The 21,229-nt window shown below is 43.6% G+C and overlaps 1 long non-coding RNA gene across 1 annotated transcript; it reads right to left on the bottom strand.

Moving 5' to 3' along the window:
* Nucleotides 1-1,067: 1,067 nt before the first annotated feature.
* LOC118972955 (uncharacterized) lies at nucleotides 1,068-20,895 on the bottom strand. Its single transcript, XR_005062126.2, has 3 exons — nucleotides 20,375-20,895; nucleotides 4,837-5,056; nucleotides 1,068-1,823 (listed from the first exon to the last, which is right to left on the bottom strand). It is a non-coding gene; the product is annotated as an uncharacterized lncRNA (long non-coding RNA).
* Nucleotides 20,896-21,229: the final 334 nt, after the last annotated feature.

Genomic DNA, 21,229 nt, shown 5'->3' with positions numbered 1-21,229 from the left:
TTAAAATTTCCAACATCCAGGCCACATTCCAGACCATGTAAATCACAACCTTTTTTTTCCCAATTGAAGTATAGTTGATATACAATATTATATTGGTCTCAGTAAATCACGATCTTTAGGGATGGGACACAGACATTGTGATTTTGAATTTTCTACAGGTGATTCCAACATGCAGACAAGACTGGCTTATACTTTTCTAAGGCAGAGATTCTGGAGAATCTCTATATCTGGTGATTTATTTTTCTTAATACCTACATCTGAGCCCCACCACCCAGAGATTCTGATTCAGTTAGTTTGGGGTGGAGCTCTGCTAGTGGCTGCTATAGCCTGGATGTTTGTGCCCCAAAAATTCATATGTTGAAACTTAACCCTAATGTGCTGGTATCTGGAGGTGGGAGCTTTGGGGGATGATTAGGTCGTGAGGGTGGCACCTCATGAATGGAATAACAGAGACCCCCAGAAAGCTCCTCCCTCTACCTGCTGGGCACCGCTTCCCTGCTCATTCACTTGCTCATCCCCTAAGGGATTTTTATGGGATGGATGAGACTGAGAGAAGTTTCAAGAGGCAAATAAGACCTGGGCTCTCCTTCCTTTTCAGACCCTCCTGTTTCTGTTCTTGTGTTGAACACAAGGCCAGAGCTAGTCAGATTTCTAGAGGCAAGTCTGGAGATCCACCTCTCTGATCCCACCCTCAGGGTTGGCCCAAGACCTGGGTAGGTGTGTCCATCCTCTCCACCCACACCCCTCCTTGGGTGGTCTTGCCAAGGTCTAGAGGGGGGAGGGGAAAGTTCTTCAGCTTAAAGCTAAATACCAGCAACTAGTAATATGCTGATTTGACTTTCCTTCCAACTGTTGCAGCTGGCCAGGCTGAACCTCTTTCCGTTGGTCTGGAATCAGAGAGGTGGGGGGAGTATAAGTACCACTCTGAAACCCCAACTCTGGTATTTATACCAGCTGCCATTCATTGGCTCTTCTGACTGAATGGACTGTGTATTGTGACCTGTGTCCTCTGCATTCTGCCAGCACAGAGATTGCCACGAACAAAGGGAGAAATAAAGTGGGAGAAACCCATTTATTGCTTACAAGCAGTCGTGCACTTCTCTTCCCCCATGTCTTTCATGACCTGGCTGTAAAAACGGACCCCACCAAACCTCTCTGGTCCAGATATACTCTCACTCCCCCTAACCCTTGTAATCACCGATTGATATGGAGATGGACTACTTCTCTCCACCCCTTGGAAACACCTATTGATATGGAGATACATTAAGGCCCGGTGAGAGGTTCTGGAAATACTGCAGTTTTACCCACAGTAAATAAAATAAATTGATTCAGGTCTTGGTTGAATCCTGCCCCATTTATGAAATAAGAAGGGATACAAGATATACAGATGAGATACAGTAATCCTGCTCTCAGGTTTCCAGGGACCCACAGCCTCTCAGGGGCAAGGGAGGCTTGCCACAAAGGAGGCACTTGAGCCGGCTCTTAAAGGATAGGCAGGAAAAGCATGAAGGTGTAGAGATGTAAGGTTCACTAGGAGAACACTGTGCTCCCTTAAGGGCGCTTGAAAGGATGTTCTGGTTGACACCCCCACATCCACACACACACCTCGAGTAAACGAGAGGGCAGGGCTTCATGTCAGTTCTCCTCAGTCCTCTCAAGGGAGCAGATCAGTTGGGACTGAGCACTCAATACCAGATGCTTACAGAAGGAAAAGAGGCTCATAGAAGAGGTCCCAGGGAGAGAAGGACGTAGCACCAGCCACCATTCGCTGCTCTTCCCATCGTCGGCTTTGAACAAGTTCCTTTTGCAGTTGGGACATCCTCCTGGGGGTGGTGCGATAGATGAGTCATCAGAAATAGTTATTTGGTCATACGACCAAATATACACTTCCCAGATATATTTGGTCTTCATCCACAGTTGGGGAAAACACTGCAGAGTCTTAAAGGTGAAGTGGGTGTTTTGTCATGTTAATAAGACACTTTTGGACTCCACCCAAGGGCAGAGGCTGGAGTCTGAATCAGCCAATGGCCAATAATTTAGTAAATTGTGACTGTGCAATTAATACCTCACAAAAACCCCTGAGAAGGGCTGATTTGCTCTCTCCTCCCTGGGAGCCTGCTTCTCTGTCCGAGGGAACTTCCATGCTTGGGAAACCAGAACGCCTCCATGTGCCACCAAGCCAGGCCCCAAGCTCCACGTGGATAGAAGCTCCTTTATTTGGGACCTTGCCCTAGGCATCTCTTCATCTGGCTGTTAACTTGAATCCCTTCTAGTATCCTTTATTAAACTGGTAAACGTAAATGTTTTCCTGAGTTCTGTGAGCCACTCTAACAAATTAATCGAACCTAAGGGGAAAGGCCGTGGGAACCTCCAATCTGTAAGGGGTAGGTCAGAAGCCCAGGTTAACTGCCTGGGGCTTGGGACCAGCATTTGGAGTTGGGGGTGGAGGGCAGTCATGTTGGACAGAGCCCTTAACCTGGGGAATCTGGTGCTGTCTCCAGGCAGATAGCATCAAAATTGAGTTCTCTGACCCCTTGCTGGTGTTCGAGAATTGCTTGGGGTTTGCTTGGGGGAAGAACACCCCTCCACTGCCTCCCCCACACATTGGAGTTGGGTCCGGGAACCCAAAAGGAGTTAAGCAGCTCACCCATCACAGGTGGCAGTGAATGTAACATCACTGACCCTTCTTGGACTCTGATTTGACAGTGCTGGGTTCTAGCCAAGCCAGTTACTCCCAGGGGAGTCAGAGTCAGTCCTCAGAGGGGTTCAGGGATGGAGGCCTTAGAGGCTCTGTCTCGCCCCCTCTCCTATCCAAAGCAGGATCCTGCACCTCACTGATCTAACACCCCCTAGCTTCTCGAGCACAGGGACTTATTCATCATTGGCATATCTTCTCTACTCCTTCCCAAACGGCTTGCTTTTTAATTGTTTAATTTGAAACAGCTGCATTTAAATTTTTGGTCTAACTCAGTGGTTCTTCACTGTGGACCACTGTGTCCTCCAGGGGACATTTGGTGATGTCTGGAGACTCTCCTGGTTGTCACAACCTTGAAGGGGAGAGGGTACTACTGTCATCCGGTGGGCGGAGGCCAGAGGTACAGCTAAAAACCTTACAATGAGCAGGACAGCCCCCCACACCAAAGACTGATCACCCCAAATATCAACAGTGCCAAACTGGAGAAACTCTCTTGCTCAGAGAGAAAAAAACTCAGTAGTATTAAGCTTTAAAAATTGTTATGGCTTGGCCAGCAAACTGCCACAAGGTCTTTGTTCTGTAATTCATCAATAAATTCATGCTTGCTCTCTTTTCCCCAGCTTCTCTATGGAGAGGTTGCAGAGGTAATTAGGGACCAGTGGGGATGAGAGATGGGGTCACACAGTGCAAAGTACCCAAGTTTTGGAGTCAGATCTGAGCTGATACTCCAGCCTTCATTACTTTAGCTGTGTGCCTTCTGTTAAGTGACTTACCCTCTCTGAGCCTGTTTTTTTCATCTGTAAACTAGGATAACTCCTACCTAGCTAGGTCCAGGCACTCAGTTATTGATATGACTTCATCCTGAGGCGATGGGGAGCCATCAGAGGACATCGTGTGAGCATCTGGGAGGCAAGTCAACTTTGAATGGTCCCTGGGCAGCCTGGAAGGGAGACTACTTACCCTCACACTGTGTTTAATTCCCTCCAGCCCGGTCCGGAAGTCTTGAAGTCTAGCTGGAATCACCGCTTCTTAACGTCCATTCTCCCTTTTGTTTAGTTAGATGCCTAGCACCTTATTGCCCCCACAGTGGTCTAAACTGCAGGGAAACAGATAGCGGCTTAATTTGCATTTCAATCTCCCTGCTGTGAGTCTGTTTCCTCCTTTTTGCCTGGGGGTGGGGACTGAGGCTGTTAAAGGCTTTGGGGTTGCCAGGCCAAAAGCAGAGGTTGCCAAGTTCCAAAAGACATTTCCCGGCCAGGACTTTTGTGTAACACAGTCAGGCTCTAGGAGACGCAGATTTGGGTTATTCTGGAGCTCAGGGCTCCCAAGCTCTTGAGGGGCAGACATGGGCCCATCAGAGAAGGCTTGAAGAGTGAGGAGATGGGCACGTGAGGGCTGAGAGTGGTGGTTTGGGAGCAAAAGACCACTGTGGCGAAGCCAAGCGGATCATGGGGATAGCTGACTGAAGATCAGAGTTCTCCCCTGAATGTTCTAGACTATAGATAAACTAGACAAGGATAAACTCAGGAATTATATACACAGTGCTTCAGAGAGGTGGGGGCATTATACAGAATTAAATTATGTAAATAAAGTGTATTTAAAGGTAATAACATTCCAAGTGCATCACTTCCTAATTATTTTACTACATTTTGCTATTATCTATGCTCTTGGGGTTATTCTCATCTGTATGGTGGAAATACTATATCATGGTCTTCTGCAGGTCACCTCTTCCTGGCAACACCTTCAGTCACATCACACGAGTAGCTTGGAAGTGGTGGTGGTGCGACTGTTTATACCATGGAAATTGGCAAACGCTTCAAATCAAGTCTCTCCGTTGTACCACCCACCTCAGATTGTTTGTAAACATTTACCAGCACACCACTGGGTAGAGGATTCTCAAAATATGACTGATTGAATTTCCCACCAGCCTGGCTGGCAGGGGGGATTTGGAGCAGAATAACCCATTAAGAGAGAAATAAGTAAATGTGACATGTCTTACATCTAATGATTGTGGATAAAATGCATGCTTGCTACAAATACCTAGTCCATATACACTTGGGGGCTCATCTTTCCCTCCTCCCTTAAAGACAGGAGTGCACACCAACTCACAAAGCACCGTCCAGCATACCCCCAAAACGCACCTTCTGGATGGAATAAGACCAGAAGCCCGTGAGGGCAGGGACTTTGTTCACTGCTTCAGCACATCTTCAGACCCCTTCTCAGGCTCAGCAACTCACCCAGTTTCCCTGGCTTCTCAGTCAGGGTAATTGAAGCCATGCTGGGGGTGAGGGGTGTGCAGGAGGGATGATGGGAGCACCAGCCAGAAGCCAAGGGTTGCCTCTTCTTAAGCACATGGATCCACTTGGGAGCAGGGAAGGTAGTGTCAGTGGAGGGCAATTGCCTCCCCAGGGCAATGTCCAGAGATATTTTTCATTGTCACAGCTCAGGGGAAGGCTGCCACCGGCATTTGGGCAGGCAGAGGCTAGGACTGCCACTTGAGAACCTCCAGTGCGCAGGACAGCACCCCCTGTGCCCCCCACTTCCCTGTCAGAGGATTATCATGCCCCAAACAACAGCAGTGCCGAGGCTGAGAGACCCTGGGGTTGGGGCACAGTGGGAGAAACTCAGCCTGGGCCAGGTCTGCTTGCGGTTAGCTAGAGCTCCCTCACCCCCCATAACACCGGCCTCATGGGGGCCTTTCGGGCACCTTCTGTGTCCCCCCTGCCCTGTGTGCCTGTGGTGCTGTGCTTGTTCATCTCTATTTATCTCTTGGTTTCCTCTCACTTCCATTGTGCTGTCTGCTCTGGCTGGATCCCTGTGTTCTGAGACAGGAGACAAGCCTTTGGCATTTGGACTCCCTGGGCCCACACTAATCACTCCAGCTGCCTCTGCCTGGGAGCGGGGCCAGGAGGTTGGCAAAGGGGGAGGGTGCAAAGATGGAGGTCTAAAGGTCCCAGTAGCATCCTGTCTTTGCCCCTCGGGCCCTGCTGCCTGCTTGCCAGAGGCCTGGAGCTCCGCCTCCTCCCTACCCCAAGGGCCTGGGTCCTAAGACAGCCTGCCTAAGTGCCCTTGCCCTGCCTACTGACCCCCTTCCTCCTCACCCTACCTCCAGCTCCTTAAATTCCTTCTGTAGGCTAGTCCAGCAGCTGTTAGTAAACAGCTGGGATTGGGCAGCTCCTCATCCCCGGCCCCCTCTGAGCAGTAAGGGACACCAGGATCATGACTTTGGCTGAGCCCAGTACCCTCTGTCCAGTGGCCTCCAACCTGGGCCTGGTTTCCAGGACCCAGATCCCAGCACTCAGAGCCAGGACGTGTTACCCTGAGCTGGGAACCCAGTGTTCAGCATCCGCAGTGCCCATTTCCAGGGCCCAGGCCCCAGCCCTCAGTGCCTGGCCAGAGCTGCCTCCCCTGCACCTCTGCTCACTTCACTTGGCAGACCCTGGAGCTTGGCCTGCTACGTGCTAGGCCAGCAGGGCCCAGGGTGTAAGGACAGGGACCTAGCCGAAAACTCTGGTGGCAGTTTTAATAGCAAATTTGAATGGCTTTTAAAGTAAAAATCATTCATGTGAAGATTAAAAAAAAAAATCAGGGAAAGGACCAACAGTATGGGCAGAGGGAGGAGACAGGTTTGGGCAGGGGATAGGTTTGCCAGATAAAAAACAGATGCCCAGTTAAATTTGAGTTTCAGGTAACAGAGACTTTTTTACTGTAGGTATGTCCCATATCCTATTTGGAACATACTGTACTAAAAAATTATTCATTGTTTATTTGAAATTCCATTTTGGAAGGGTCCATATTTTTATCTCAACCTGGCTTCCCACTAGGGGATAAGCCTTCCCCCTCAGGTTATCTTTCTGTAGCTTTAGGTGGGGAAGCTGACTGTTTCTATCACTGCTCACTCTTGGGTAAAGGGAACTTCAGGAGATCCTATTTTTTAAATTTATATTTTTATATACCTTTTCATTTTCTTTAAGGAATCAGCATTAGTTTACAGTACAAAAAAATCAGATGTTATAGACACTATATCTTGCCTAGATTGTTGCACGCAACCCTTTTGTCCACTCTTTAAAATGATTTTTGACTAATTAATACAGTCACATGCTTCAACATTCCATAGGCACAAAAGAACATGCAATGAAATGTTTCTCCCACCCCTGTCCCTCAGCCACCAGTTCTCTTTCCTACTTCTCTGTGTTTCCTTCCAGGGACCACCTATTGCCACAACTTCATAATTATCTTTGGCCTCCTGTCTTGCCCACCTGCCTTTTTATAGTGGCCAGCTTGTATTTCACCTCCAGTCATGTTACCTCCCAACTAAAAACCTTTCTGTGCTTTTCCAAGCTGTGAGAGACAGAACAAATTTCCCTGCTAACCAGGATACAAGGCACTTGGTGCCTGATTCCTGTCCAGCTTTCAGGAGCACTTGGCAACATCCTTGACTATTTCACATGACACCACAGAAACATGACCTGCCCGCCTATTAGTCTCCCTCACTCACCCACGTGTTCTAGATTCCATGCTCTTGATCATGTTTCTCTCTGTCAGACATTTATTGCACAAAGACAGCATCTATTGTGTGCCAGGCACTTGGGGCTAAGAGGGACACAGTGGAGAACAAAACTGAAATGCCCCTGCTCTTGCGACTCAGGTTCTAGCAGAGTAGATTTAATAGACATTGTCTTGTCAATGGGTTTCAGACCTGGGCAAGTTCACTATGGGTTCAATGTGACCAAAGAAATGACAGTAGAATGTTCTTGGGGTGAAAGGGTTTATACCAAACTTTATTTCCACTGTGGTAGGTCAATCACTAGATCCTGTCCGCTCAGAGTGAGTCTGCATGCAGCAAGCCGGTCTCTGCCACTGGGCCTCTCTGCCCCCACAGCAGTCTCAGTCTCTGTCCTCGGCGATGCCACCACTCCAGCCTCTGCTCTACTCTCCTACAGTTGTGCCACCATGTCACCCATATCACTGGGCAGGGCTCTTTATACAGAGTCAGTAATGACACATTGCCCATATGTATGTAGTGAGCTAACCAATCAGGGCCAGGTGAGAATCCTGGCCACAAGAACCTTCATTTTATCTGCAGACACATAGTTAATAGTTACAATTAATCATTTATTGGGGTGGAGTGGGGGGCAGGTACAGAGCTCTGGTTAAAAAAGGCCTCCTGGGCTCAGAACCTCACCCCCCCTGCTTTGAGAGAAATCTTCTGCATCCGTGGATGTCTTGATGCCCTTGTCTAGCCTGGATTAATACTTAGTCCATAGGCACACACCTGATCATCTGATCATCTACATTTGCCTTCTTACAGCACTAAACTATGTTTTCTACCTTTATCTTGCATCTACCTACCACTTCAGCATTTTATTAAAAATAAAAATAATAATAATAGTAGGAGAAATGGGGGATCAACATATAGATCAAGTACAAAAATCAAACGAATATTCATATTTGACCTGATTGTTTATAGGTCATATTGCATGATCAAAACCGAAAGTTTCTGTGATGAATGCCCTTGTACTGTTCACCATGTAAGAATTTATTCACTATGTAAGAATTCGTTCACCATGTAAGAACTTGTTCGTTATGCTTCAGAAGATTGGAGACTGATGAGAATTAGGCTTGAGATGGATTAATGATTGTACATTGAGCGTTGACCCCCCTATACTGAATTTTATTGTTGTTAACAACCATTTGATCAATAAATATGAGAGATGCCCTCTCAAAAAAAAAAAAAAAAAAAAAAAGTCATTAAAGTACAGAAGTTGACCCAGCAAAAAAAAAAAAAAAAGGCCTCCTGGAAGAGGTGCTATTTAGAATCTGAACAGTCATCAGCCAACCGTGGGGAGGAAGGCAGGGAATGTTCACACTAAGGAAACAGTTCTTGCAAAAGCCCTGAGAACCTGAGAAGAGTTACAAATCCAGGGTGGTGGGAACACAGAGGAGAGTGAGAGTCACAGGGTGGGAAGGCCCCAGAAAGCCCCTCTATAGAGTGTGCGTTTTATCCTGAGGGCAGCCAGAAGGCTGGGGAGGGATTTAAGCAGGGAAGTGTGTGGGCAGATTAGTGGCTATTGGGCAGAGAGTAGACCTTGCTGATCTTCCTAGGATGGCAGAAATGATAGAAGCTTGGGCTAGTGTGAGGGCACTGGGGACGAAGCCAGAATGACTTCCAAGCTATCCTCTGGCTTGGGAGCCTGCTGGATGCTGGTGATGTTCTCTAGGACAGAGTTTCTGAGTGACTCAATAAATTGATGTTATTTGCAAGATATCCAAGCCCGGACATCCAGAAGACATATACGCAGGCTATCAATGTCAGGAGAGAGCTCTGGACTGGACAGAAACATATTGGGAGTCAGAAACATAAAGATAACAATAAAAGTGTTTTCTAGTACCGGATTAAAAATGGCGGTGTGAGAGGTGAGACAGAGACCTCCTCCTAAGACCACATATAATAAGAAAATATAATTAATACAACTAATCCTGAAAGAGTAACAGGAAAGAAGACTGAGCCAAACTGCATAAAACTGGAGGAAAGAACAGACCCCACAGAACAGGGTAATGTACCAAAGCCATGACCCAGTGGGACCCAAGCCCTCCCTCACCCCAGCTCACCAGCAGGAGGAAGAGAAACAGAGCAGGAAGGGAGTAGAGATCTGGGACTGCTGAACACCCAGCCCTGGAGATCTACTCTGGGAGCATGAAACTGCATTGCATGGTGTTCTGGTGATTAGTGGGGTTGGAAAGCTAAGACAGCGGAATACCTGGAGAGACTGAGATTCCAGCTGCTTGTGGAAAACAGGGATTCATATCCGGCTGATCTGGACTGGCAGTCTGAGAGACTTCCTAAAAGCAAGAAGACTGCTAAAGGGGCAAGGATTGCACAGAGCTTACTCTGCTCACAGATCATGAGGAAGGACAGCTAGACAAAATTGTCTGGGTGCACTCTGCCCAGCAGGTTGGGAACTTTCTCGATCTTCAGGCACTCCATTCCATTGGCTGGCTACGCAGCTCCAAAGCCCCCAATGTGATACGCAGCCTGCTGCGCCTTCCTCCCAGGAAGCCCGCACCTGGCTTGCAAACCGGTAAACCCTGCCCTGGTGTCAGGCCAGCAAGTGGGAATCCCCGCCTACAGCAGCTACAAATGCAAAGCCTAGAGGCTTATACCTGTGAGCTCGGCCCACTGGTTCTGGCAGTGGAGACAGGCATAGCAGCCAGGAAGCAGGAAACAGCTCTTTCCTCCCTCCAGGCACCAGTAACGCTCCCGTGACCCCCAACATTGCATCAAGGGCTGAGCAGCACCAGAGAGTATTGCTTCTGGGCACTAGAGGGCACCATATACAAATATAAAATACCAAAGGAACCTGGTTCAAAGTAAAATTATGAATACAACACCTAAGAAAGATTCAAATGAAATCGACTTCATGAATCTTCCTGAAAGGGATTTCAAAATAAAAATCATAAACATGCTCATGGGGGTACAGAACAATACTCAAGAACTCAGGAATGAATTCCAGTTGGAGATCCAATCATTATGGAATACAGTATCAGAAATGAAACATACAATGGAAAGTTTTAAAAGCAGATTAGATAGAGTGGAGGAGACAATAAATGAAGTAAAAATTAGAGAAGATGAATACAAAGAAGCTGAGGCACAGAGAGAAAAAAGGATCTCTAGGAATGAAAGAATATTAAGAGAACTGTGTGACCAATCCAAATAGAACAATATTCGCATTATAGGGGTACCAGAAGAAGAAGAGAGACAAAAAGGGATAGAAAGTGTCTTTGAGGAGGTAATTGCTGAAAACTTCCCCAATTTGGGAAGGGAGATAGTCTCTGAGGCCATGGAGGAGCACAGATCTCATAAAACAAGGGACCCAAAGAGGACAACACCAAGACATATAGTAATTAAAACGGCAAAGATCAAGGATAAGGACAGACCACTAAAAGCAGCCAGAGACAGAAATAATATCACATACAAAGGAAAGCCCATTAGGCTATCATCAGACATCTCAGCAGAAACCTTACAGGCTGGCAGGGAGTGGCATGATGTATTAAATGCAATGAAGCAGAAGGGCCTGAACCAAGATTACTTTATCCAGCAAGATTATCATTTAAATTTGAAGGAGGGATTAAACAATTTCCGGATAAGCAAAAGCTGAGACAATTTACCTCCCACAAACAGTCTCTACAGTGTATTTTGGAGGGACTGCTATTGATGGAAGCTATAGCTGTCACCAGAGGTAATAAAACCACAATAAAGAAAGTAGAACACCTAATTACTAAGCAAATGCAAAATTAAATCAACTATCTCCAAAGTCAATCAAGGGATAGGCAAAGATTACAGAATATAGTACCTAATATATAAAGAAGAGAGGAGGAAGAAAAAGAAGGAGAAAAAGAAAAGAACCTTTAGATTGTGTGTGTAATAGTATATTAAGTGAGTTAAGTTAGACTCTTAGATAGTAAGGAAGTTAACCTTGAACCTTTGGTAAGAACAAATCTAAAGTATGCAATGGCAATAAGTACAAACCTATCGATAATCACCCTAAATGTAAATCGACTGAATGCACCAATCAAAAGACATAGAGTCACTGAATGGATAAAAAATCAAGACCCATCTATATGCTGCCTACAAGAGATTCACTTTAAAACCAAAATCATACACAGACTAAAAGTGAAGGGATGGAAAAAGATTTCATGCAACTAATAGGGAGAAAAAAAGGAGTTGCAGTACTTGTATCAGAAAAAATAGACTTCAAAACAAAGAAAGTCACAAGAGACAAAGAAGGACATTACATAATGATAAAGGGATTAATACAACAATGATAAATATAACCATTGTAAATATCTATGCACCCAACACAGGAGCACCTACATATGTGAAACAAATACTAACAGAATTAAAAGGGGAAATAGAATGCAATGCTTTCATTCTAGGAGACTTTGATACTCCACTTATTCAAAAAGACAGATCAATCTCACAGAAAATAAGTAAGGACACAGAGGCACTGAACAACACATTAGAACAGATGGACCTAAGAGACATCTACAGAACTCTACACCCAAAAGCAGCAGAATACACATTCCTCTCAAGTGCACATGGAACACTTTCAAGAACAGATTATATACTAGGCCACAAAAAGAGCCTTGGTAGATTAAAAAAGATTGAAATTGTACCAAACTAGTTTCTCAGACCACAAAGGTAAATTAAGCAAAGAAAATGAAAAATCCCACAAACACATGTAGGCTTAATAAAATGCTCCTAAATAACCAATGGATCAATGACCAAATAAAAACAGAGATCAAGCAATATATCGAGACAAATTACAACAATAATTCAACACCGCAAAATCTATGGGATGCAACAAAGGCCATGCTAAGAGGAACGTATATTGCAGGCCTACCTCAGGAAAGAAAAACAATCCCTATGAATAGAATAAACCCACAGTCAACATTATACTTAACAGTGAGAAGCTGAAAGCCTTTCCTTTAAGATTGGGAACAAGACAAGGATGCCCACTCTCCCCACTTTTATTCAACTTGGCACTGGAGGTCCTAGTCACAGCAATCAGACAACACAAAGAAATAAAAGGCATCCAGATTCGCAAGGAAGAAGTTAAACTGTCCCTGTTTGCAGATGGCATGATATTGTACATAAGAAACCCTAAAGAATCCACTCCAAAACTACTAGATCTAATATCTGAATTCAGCAAAGTTGCAGGATACAAAATTAATACACAGAAGTCTGTTGCATTCCTATACACTAATGATGAACTAGCATAAAGAGAAATCAGGAAAACAATTCCATTCACAATTGCATCAAAAAGAATAAAATACTTAGGAATAAACCTAACCAAGGAAGTGAAAGACCTATACCCTGAAAACTATGGGACACTCTTAAGAGAAATTAAAGAGGACATGAATAAATTCATCCCATGCTCTTGGCTAGGAAGAATTAATATTGTCAAAATGGCCATCCTGCCTAAAGCAATCTACAGATTCAATGCAATCCCTATGAAAATACCAACAGCATTCTTCAATAGCCAAAGCAATCCTGAGAAGGAAGAATTAAGCTGGAGGATTATCCTCCCCGACTTCAAGCTGTACTGTACTACAAAGCCACAGTAACCAAGACAATTTGGTACTGGCACAACAACACACCCATAGACCAATGGAACAGAGAGCCCAGATATAAACCCAAGAATATACGGCCAATTAATACATGATAAAGGAGCCATGGACATACAATGGGGAAATGACAGCCTCTTCAATAACTGGTGTTGGCAAAACTGGACAGCTACATGCAAGAGAATGAAACTGTATTATTGTCTAACCCCATACACAAAAGTAAACTCAATGGATCAAAGACCTGAATGTAAGTCATGAAACCATAAAACCCTTAGAAGATAACATAGGCAAAAACCTCCTGAATATAAACATGAGCAACTTTTTTCTGAATGCATCTCCTCCAGCAAGGGAAACAAAAGCAAAAATGAACACATGGGACTACATCAAACTAAAAAGCTTCTGTACAGCAAAGGATACCATCAACAGAACAAAAAGGCATCTTACAGTATGGGAGAATATATTTGTAAATGACATATCTGACAAGGTGTTAACATCCAAATTATATAGAGAACTCACACACCTTAACACCCAAGAAGCAAATAACCCAATTAAAAAATGGGTGGAGGATATGAACAGACAGTTCTCCAAAGAAGAAATTCAGATGGCCAACAGGCATATGAAAAGATGCTCCACATTACTAATCATCAGGGAAATGCAAAGAAAAACCACAATGAGATAGCACCTCACACCAGTAAGGATGGCCAGTATAGAACAGAAAATGCTGGTGAGGATGTGGAGAAAGGGGAACCCTCCTACACTGCTGGTGGAAATGTAAGCTAGTTCAACCATTGTGGACAGCAATATGGAGGTTCCTCAAAAAACTAAAAATAGAAATACGATTTGATCCGGGAATCCCACTCCTTGGAGTTTACCCAAAGAATACAACTTCTCAGATTCAAAAAGATATATGCACCCCTATGTTTATCGCAGCACTTTTTACAATAGCCAAGATATGGAAGCAACCAAGCGCCCATCAGTCAATGAATGGATAAAGAAGATGTGGTACATAAACACAATGGAATACTATTCAGCCATAAGAAAGAAACAAATCCTACCGTTTGCAACAACATGGATGGAGCTGGAGGACATTATGCTCATGAAATAAGCCCGGCGGAGAAAGACAAGTACCAAATGATTTCTCTCATTTGTGGAGTACAACAATGTAGCAAAACTGAAGGAACAAAACAGCAACAGACTCACACAAACTCCATGAAGGGACTAGCAGTTGCCAAGGGGGAGGGATGGGGGAGGGCAGGTGGGGAGGGAGGGAGAATGGGATTGAGGTGTATTATGATTGGCACACATGGTGTGGGGGGAATCATGAGGAAGACAGTGTAGCACAGAGAAGGCAAATAGTGATTCTGTGGCATCTTACTATACTGTTGGATAGTGACTGCAATGGGGTGTGTGTGTGGGGACTCCATAATATGGGTGAATGTAGTAACCACATTGTGTTTTCATGTGAAACCTTCATAAGAGTGTATATCAATAATATCTTAATAAAAAAGGGGGAGATGTGTTTTCTAGCCTTTACTGAGCATTTACTAAGTATCACATTTTTCTAAAGTTCTTTGCATAAGTTAATTTCTTGATTCCTCACAACAACCCTGTGAGATACTTTCACTCTTGCAAAAAAAAGACAGGGATTAGATTCATTTTACAGATGAAGGGGAAAATGTTAAGTACTGCAACCAGGGTTATACAACTATCAAGTGACAGAGCCCGGGTTTGAACCCTGGCAGAACAGCTCCAGGATCCTGCTCTTGACTGCACCATATAGCCTCTCACCTAAACAGTATTTAGCCCCCCAAAGAAGTAGATGAGATCACTTTGAGAATTGTAAGTGAGAAAAACAGCTGATTACCCCCGAAGAATACTAGCATCTAAATCCCAGGGGCTGAGTCCTGTTCTTAGATAAGTTTTTTTTTCTGAAATGCCTAGTGTTTTAATATCCCTGATGAACACACATGTAAAAATACTCAACAAAATATTAGCAAACTGAATTCAAAAATACATCAAAAAGATCATCCATCATGATCGAGTGGAATTCATCCCAGGGATGCAAGGATGGTACAACATTCGAAAATCCATCAACATCATCTTCTACATCAACAAAAAGGACAGAAAATACATGATCATCTCCACAGATGCTGAAAAAGCATTCGACAAAATTCAACATCCATTCATGACAAAAACTCTCAACAAAATGGTTATAGAGGGCAAGTACCTCAACATATTAAAGGCCATATATGACAAACCCATAGCCAATATTATACTTAACAGCGAGAAGCTGAAATCCTTTCCTTTAAGATCAGGAACAAGACAGAGATGCCCACTCTCCCCACTTTTTTTCAACATAGTTCTGGAGGTCCTAGTCATGGCAATCAGACAACAGAAAGCAATAAAAGACATCCTGCTAGGCAAGGAAGAAGTCAAACTGTCCCTATTTGCAGATGACATGATATTGTACATAAAAAACCCTAAAGAATCCACTCCAAAACTACTAGATCTAATATCTGTATTCAGCAAAGTTGCAGGATACAAAATTAATACACAGAAGTCTGTTGCATTCCTATACACTAATGATGAACTAGCAGAAAGAGAAATCAGGAAAACAATTCCATTCACAATTGCATCAAAAAGAATAAAATACTTAGGAATAAACCTAACCAAGGAAGTGAAAGACCTATACACTGAAAACTACGGGACACTCTTAAGAGAAATTAAAGAGGACATGAATAAATTCATCCCATGCTCTTGGCTAGGAAGAATTAATATTGTCAAAATGGCCATCCTGCCTAAAGCAATCTACAGATTCAATGCAATCCCTATGAAAATACCAACAGCATTCTTCAATGAACTAGAGCAAATAGTTCTAAAATTCATATGGAATGAGAAAAGACCCCGAACATCCAAAGCAATCCTGAGAAGGAAGAATAAAGCAGGCACAATTACGCTCCCTGACTTTAAGTTCTCCTACAAAGCCACAGTAATCAAGACAATTTGGTACTGGCACAAGAACAGACCCATAGACCAGTGGAACAGAATAGAAAGTCCAGATATAAACTCTAGCATATATGGTCAATTAGTATATGATAAAGGAGCCATGGATATACAACAGGGAAATGACAGCCTCTTCAACAGCTGGTGTTGGCAAAACTGGACAGCTACATGTAAGATAATGAAACTGCATTATTGTCTAACACTGTACACAAAAGGAAACTCAAAATGGATCAAAGACCTGAATGTAAGTCATGAAACCATAAAACTCTTAGAAAAAAATATAGGCAAAAATCTGTTGGACATAAATATGAGCAACTTCTTTATGAACATATCTCCCCAGGCAAGGGAAACAAAGTAAAAATGAACAAGTGGACTATATCAAACTAAAAAACTTCTGTACAGCAAGCGATACCATCAGTAGAACAAAAAGACATCCTACAGTATGGGAGAATATATTCATAAAAGACAGATCCGATAAATGGTTGACATCCAAAATATATAAAGAGCTCACGCACCTCAACAAACAAAAAGTAAATAATCCAATTAAAAAATGGACAGAGGAGCTGAGCAGACAATTTTCCAAAGAAGAAATTCAGATGGCCAACAGACACATGAAAAGATGATCCACATCGCTAGTCATCAGAGAAATGCAAATTTAAACCACAATGAGATATCACCTCACACCAGTAAGGATGGCCACCATCCAAAAGACAAACAACAACAAATGCTGGCAAGGATGTGGAGAAAGGGGAACCCTCCTACCCTGCTGTTTGGAATGTAATTTAGTTCAACCATTGTGAAAAGCAGTATGGAGGTTCCTCAAATAACTAATAATAGAAATACCATTTGACCCAGGAATTCCACTCTTAGGAACTTAGCCTAAGAATGCAGCAGCCCAGTGTGAAAAAGACATATGCACTCCTATGTTTATCACAGCAGTATTAAAATAGCAAAGAAATGGAAGCAACATAAGTGTCCATCAGTAGATGAATGGATAAAGGAGATGTGGTACATATACACAATGGAATATTATTCAGCCATTAAGAAGAAAACAAATCCTACCATTTGCAACAACATGGATGGAGCTGGAGGGTATTATGCTCAGTGAAATAAGCCAGGCAGAGAAAGACAAGTACCAAATGATTTCACTCATATGTGGAGTATAAGAACAAAAGAAAACTGAAGGAACAAAACAGCAGCAGAAGCACAGAACCCAAGGACTAATAGTTACCAAAGGGAAAGGGATTGGGGAGGACGGGTAGGAAGGGAGGGATAAGGGTGGGAAAAAAAGAAAGGGGGCATTACGATTAGCATGTATAGTGTAGTGGGGGCACGGGGAGGGCTGTGCAACACAGAGAAGACAAGTAGTGATTTTACAGTATCTTACTATGTTGATGGACAGTGACTGTGAATGGGGATTTGGGGGGGACTTGGTGAAGGGGGAGCCTAGTAAACATAATGTCCTTCATATAATTGTAGATTAATGATACCAAAATAAAATTAAAAAAAAATTTATTCTCATTCAAAAAAAAAAAAAAGAAGAAAACAAATCCTACCATTTGCAACAACATGGATGGAGCTAGAGGGTATCATGCTCAGTGAAATAAGCCAGGTGGAGAAAGACAGGTACCAGATGATTTCACTTATATGTGGAGTATAAGAACAAAGCAAAAACTGAAGGAACAAAACAGCAGCAGATTCACAGAACCCAAGAATGGACTAACAGTTACCAAGGGGAAAGGGACTGGGGAGGGTGGGTTGGAAGGGAGGGAGGGATAAGGGGGAAAATGGGGCATTACGATTAGCACACATAATGTAGGGGGGGAGGGTCTCGGGGAAGGCAGTATAGCACAGAGAAGACAAGAAATGATTCTATAGCATCTTCCTACACTGATGGACAGTGACTGTAATGGGGTATGTGGGGGGGACTTGATAATGAGGGGAATCTAGTAAACATAATGTTGTTCAAGTAATTGTACATTAATGATATCAAAATAAAAAAAAATTTAAATTAATTAACTTGAAAGGCATTGAAGAACTAAAGGTTAGAACTAAAACTGTAAACTCTTGTAAGAAAACATCAGGGCAAAGCTTCATGACATGGATCTGGCAATGATTTCTTGTATATGACACTGGAAGCCCAGGCTTCGTCACAAACACTCATGCATCAGACACTATCCGCAGACAGAAAAGGCAACCCATAGAATGGGAGAAAATCTGAGAAGTGATGAATATCTAGACAGCAAAAAGAACTCCTAAAACTCAACAACAAAAAACAGTTAATAAATGGACAAAGGACTTGAATAGACATTTTTCCAAAGAAGATATACAAATGGCCAATAAGCACATGAAAAGATGCTTGATATCACTAATCATTCGGGAAATGCAAATCAAAATCACAAGATAGCACTTCACAGACAGCAGGATGACTATGAAAAAAAGCAAAAAAAAAAAAAACAGAAAATAACAAGTGCTGGTGAGGATGTGGAGAATTAGAACACTTAGGCACTGCTGGTGGGAATGTAAAATGGTACAGCCAGTATGGAAACAGAGTGGCAGCTTCTCCCAAAAAATTAAATACAGAAGTGCCACATGACCCAGCAATTTCATGTCTGGGTATATACCTCAAAGAATTGAAAGTAGGGACTTGATCTTTATATAATCATTTTCATAACAGCAGCATTATTCACAGTAGCCTAAGGTAGAAAAAATCCAAATGTCCATCAACAGATGAATGGATAGCAAAGTGTGGTAGATACATACAATGGGATATTACTCAGCTTTAAAAGTCATAGAGTTCTGACACAGGTTATGATGTGGATGAACTTCAAAGACATTATACTAAGTGAAATAATCCATTTATAAAAGGACACACATTATATGATTCCACTTACATGAGGTCCCTCATGAATAGTAAAATTGATAGAGACAGAATGTAGAATGATGGTTGCCAGGGGCTGCGTAGAAGTGGGGTAGGAAGTTGTTGTTTACTGAGTACAAATTTTAAGTTTGGGAAGATTGAAAAGTTCTAGGGATGAATGTGAATGGTAATGGTGGTTGTACAACAATGTGAATGTACTTAATGCCACAGAACTATGCTTAAAAATTGTAAATTGTATGATACATATATTTTACCACAATAAAAAGAATTGAAAAAATAAAATAAAGACAACTTTAACTTGTAAGATATTATTCAAATTTGCTAAAACATTTCAAGTTTGAATTAAATTTTGCACTTTCAAAACAAAAATATTATACCTTACAGTTCTGTTTTCAATTTTAGCACAAAATTCTGTTTATTATTTTGTGTTCATAATATGTATGTAAATTTTATTAGTGCAAATGGTCACAAAGAACTGAGGTAACTTAAGTTCTGTTTCTTCTCCTTTATTATCCCTTACATCATTTATTCTGAAACTGCTGTTTAAGCCCAGGGGTAAGTAGTGTCACAGAGCTGGAGATACCAATTGAGCCCAAAGCAAGCTTGAGTGATTCCAAAGTATTAAGACATTACTTTCAGAATGAACGTGTGTGTCTGAGTGTGTCTCTATGAGTCTGTGTGTATCAAGAGGCAACTATTTGAGTTACATTTCTCCTAATTAACTTCCATGTGGAACACAACACTTATTAAAAGATAAGTAATAGATTTATGCTGATTTGAAGCTTACATATATAGAACTAAAACTCAACTGTATTTGTAGCAACTATTTAGAACTTAGACCAATAAAATATTTTTTTCAGGGAGAAGCATTTTGTAACTGACATTATTTAAATTGCTGATGAATGGGGATAATAGAAAGCAAACCAATTTTTAGTGCTTTTAATCATGGTTCTAAAATTATCTGCAGACAATACACCTTTATTGCCCACTCCTGGGGCAGACCCCTACCCTCACCCTACCCTTGGTGGGCCACTCCCAGAAATCTTGGTAGCTAACTCCACCTGGCAACAGTGGACCAGAGCTGAGTGTCAGGGGCTGCCCTTTAAAGGCATTCCAGTTCTCAACTCTTAAAAGGACCTTCCTAGGTATTTCCTGCAGAAAGCCTCCTCTAACATTCTCCCCCCCCTTGAATCTAGATCAAGTATTTCCCTTTATGTTCCCATAGCACCCCCTGCCTGGTTCTGTCACTGACCTCTTACACTGTTAAATTATATGTCTCCTCCCACTTCTAGGCTGAGCACCGTGAAAGGAAGGACATGACCCTAAGGATCAATTAGTTCTCAATGTTCTGACCACTTCAGGACATGTCTCACATGGCTGTTCCTAGGCGAAGAGGCTTAGGAAGGGGGCTGGTAGTACACAGGAGGTGTTTTGAGCTGCCCCAGTATGTCATGGCTCCTCAAGATAGGTGGGGACAGGGGTCTTGCAACTAACAAAACTCTTTTATTCAGCTCAAGGAATGCCTCTCTCATATTACCAGCCCTCATTTTCAGGGGAGGAACTTGACGCTCACAGAGCTCAGGGCAATCGCCCACAGCTATGCAGTGAGACCCTGGCCAAGCCTGGACACACACTTCCTAACCTCCCAGCCAGGACCCCGCACAGACCTGCATCTGGTCCCGTCGGCTCCGACCTCTCCTATTTTGCCAATGTGCTCTTTTAACCACGAGAGGGCGCCAGATGCTGGTTCGCTGGGAAGCCGGCCCGGGTTTAGGGTGACCTCTCGGTTGTGGGGGGCCCACCCTGACCAACGCCGGTGGAGCTGGAGATTCCATCCAAAGAAAGGGTGTATTTTGGGGGAATCCTGTATGGGAGCCGGGGTTCAAGAGCGTTGGCGGCTGGCATGGAAGAAGAGCATTTGTGGCCGCCTCTGGTCCTGCCTGGTCTGGCCTGTTGGAGAAAGGGGCGGAGTGAGGGGGGGCGCCTCTCCAGAGCCGAGGGCTGCTGCCTCCGCCTCCATTCTTATCGGGCTCGCTCAGCGCCTGGAACAGATCGGACATTCCTAAGTCTCCGGCGGGAGACCAGGAGGCCAGCCTCTCTGCAGCCTGGGCCAGTTCTCCCAATGCCCGCCCGGCCCCAGGACTTCCCGGAAGTGCTCTGCTGTGCCCAAGGCCCCAGGCCCCCCGAACACCGCTGCCGTCCTAGAACTCGCTCTGCTCTCTTCCCTCCTGCACTCCTGGCTCCTCCTTCCAAGCGTATGGGATCAGGTCCAACCCCTAGCGCCAGACCTGTATGAGAAATTGTTGCCCACCCACTTCCAGGTCAACCTCATTATCTGTCCGGCTAAACAGGGCTCTCTTCCAGAGTTCCCTCTCTCAAGAACCATACCAGTGTCCATCTGCTTCTTTGACCCAGAAAGCTTGTAATCATCCTTGGTACCATTGTTTTTCATTCTCCATGTCCGTTTTTTTTTTTCTTCTCTGAATGTCTCTTGGTTTTTACTACTTCCCAGACCAAGTGCC

Source organism: Manis javanica, chromosome 4 (assembly GCF_040802235.1).
Source record: "Manis javanica isolate MJ-LG chromosome 4, MJ_LKY, whole genome shotgun sequence".
Classification (NCBI taxonomy): Eukaryota; Metazoa; Chordata; class Mammalia; order Pholidota; family Manidae; genus Manis; species Manis javanica.
The sequence above is the reverse complement of the archived record's forward strand: the minus strand, read 5'-3'. Positions and strand labels throughout refer to the sequence as shown.